This window comes from Mastomys coucha, unplaced genomic scaffold (genome assembly GCF_008632895.1).
Source record: "Mastomys coucha isolate ucsf_1 unplaced genomic scaffold, UCSF_Mcou_1 pScaffold22, whole genome shotgun sequence".
Classification (NCBI taxonomy): domain Eukaryota; kingdom Metazoa; phylum Chordata; class Mammalia; order Rodentia; family Muridae; genus Mastomys; species Mastomys coucha.
The window spans coordinates 131,276,567-131,279,144 of NW_022196905.1; positions in this window are offsets into that span (position 1 = coordinate 131,276,567).

Here is a 2,578-nt window from a genome sequence, read left to right on the forward strand (position 1 = left end):
GAACCACAGCGACAGTCATATTATCTCCACGATGTCATCTGTAGTCACCGCTCATAGGATGATCTGATGTACGGATAAAAGGTTTACACCGGAGTGAATAACACTTCACCATTTACACTTGTAAAAGGTTGGAATATGTATGCTGAGAACAAACAAACAGGGAGACTTTGCAGAATGGCCATAGGATGCGATAGAAAACAGCCACTAAAACACACACTGCCAGAAATGGCGGTGTCAGCCTACACTTATAATCCCAGCATTTGAGAGGGCCAGGAGAAGCACCATGGGTTTGAGGCCAACCTGGGCTACATAGTGTTGAGGAACGTGGTCATTGGGTGCCTGTATCTGGCCTGTTAACACTCACAGACAGAGTCTCAGGGAGGATGATCAGCCCCCAGCTGGAGATCCCAGCGGGCCTCTTGCCCGCCACAGTTGTGTGCCATCCCAGCTTGTTACCCACAGATGGTTGATTGCGATGTGAAGACCTACCCCAAATGGGTGGGACCGTCCTGTGGGCTGGCATCCCGGCCCCATCGAGAGAAGAGAGTGAGCTGAGCACCTGAGCACCAGCTCTCTGTTTCCCTGACCACTGGCTGGAAGTGACCAGTTACCTCAAGCTCCACCATGATGGGCTGTAACCCGGGAGCCAGGTAGACCCTTCCCTCCTTAAGCTGCCTTTAGGGTATTTATCGAAGTGCTGACAAAAGACCAGCTAGTACCAGACAACGTTATCTATGGAGCTGTTGCGGGTTGGGATGTTGTTTTGGTGATGCAGCCATTTCGGGGTCACCCCCCACTCCTATAAGTAACCCAGGAAACTCTGGTTCTGTCACAGATGCCCTACTGAGGGGGACCAGGTGTTTGTTCATCTAGCATCAGAAAGAAACTCAACACTGAAGCATGAGGGTCACGAGTTCAAGGGGAACCTGGGCTACATAGTGAGAGCTTGTCTCCAAAGACACACGTGGGCTGATGGGATGGCTCAGTGGGCAAAGGTGCCAGGCACCAAGCCTGAAGACCTGAGTTCCATCGTACATGGCGGAGAAACCAACTTCCTATAGTCGTCCTCTGACCTCCATATGCCTGTTGTGACATATACACAAATAATGAATGTCAAAAAAAATGTTGAATACATGTGTGCGCATTAGTGTGTGCGCAGGTGCAGCTCAGGGATAGAGTCCTTAGTCCAATCTCTAGCTTCAAAAACCATGCAAAAGTCAGCTGTCTGTGAAATAAATGTAAATACACATTCAGAAATACAGCCAAGTATGAACTGTTTATTTGAACAGTGCATTTGAAAGAGATAGCCTTTCATTTGTTCTAAATTCTCTACAATGAAGATATAGTTATGATTGTGTGTGTGTCTGTGTGTGTTCAAAACAGGGTTTCTCAATGTAGCCTTGCCAAGAACTTGCTCTGCAGAACCAGCTGGCCTTGAACTCAGAGAGATTCACCTGCCTCTGCCTCTGCCTCTGCCTCTGCCTCTGCCTCTGCCTCTGCCTCTGCCTCTGCCTCTGCCTCTGCCTCTGCCTCTGCCTCTGCCTCTGCCTCTGCCTCTGCCTCTGCCTCTGCCTCTGCCTCTGCCTCCTGAGTGCTGGGATTCAAGGCTTGTGCTACCACCACCTGGCTATATTGTTATAATCTTTACTTATATTTATTACTCCTTTTTAAGTCAGGGTAGACCAGCCTTGAACTCACAATCCTCCTGTCTCAGTTTCCAACATGCTAGAATTACAAGCATGTATCATCATGGCTTAGCTTGTTAGGGACTTATTCTATCTAACATTATGACACAGTAGCTCATGAAACATGGAGAACCTTCTTGTGCAGTTTACAATGTTTATTTCTTCTTCAGCATATGTGTGTCTGGGCTTTTCCTTTAAAAGATTACTCTAAGACTGAGGCCTAGCTCATGCCTGGAATCCCAGCACTTGGCAAGCTGAGACCAGAGGACTGCAAATGTGAACCTAGCCTGGGCTACAGGGTGAATTCCAGGGCAACCTGAGCTACATAGCAAGACATTGCAAAAGAAGGAAAGAAAGAAAGAAAGAAAGAAAGAAAGAAAGAGAGGGAGAGAGAGAGAAAGGGAAAAAGAAAGAAAGGAAGAAAGGAAGAAAGGAAGAAAGGGAGGGATAAAGCAAGAGAGAGAGGTAAACAAAGAAAAACGAAGACAAAGCAGAGAAGGAAGGAAGGAGTAAAAAGAAAAAAAGCAGAAAAATGGGACTGGGGAGATGGCTCAGTAGGCAAGGAGCTTTTGTGCAGGCATGAAGACTGGAGTTCAAATCCTTAGCACCCATGTAATCCAGGTGGGGTGGGGTGTGCCTGTAACCCCAGCAGGGGGGCTGGCAGGCGATCCCTGGGGCTCCTCAGCCAGCCCAGCAATTTCTAAGTTCAGTGAAGGCACACACCCAAACCACCCCTGCCACGCACACTTTGCGTGAAGGCGGTATCTGAGGCGTAAACTTCAAGGAAAGTCAGTCTCCCGCCTCTGCACTGTCGCCTGGCACCCCAAATCAGAGGTGGCCCAGATATGTCCTCGTACTAGTGTGCTAGGAACTCACCAAGATATCATTTTCTT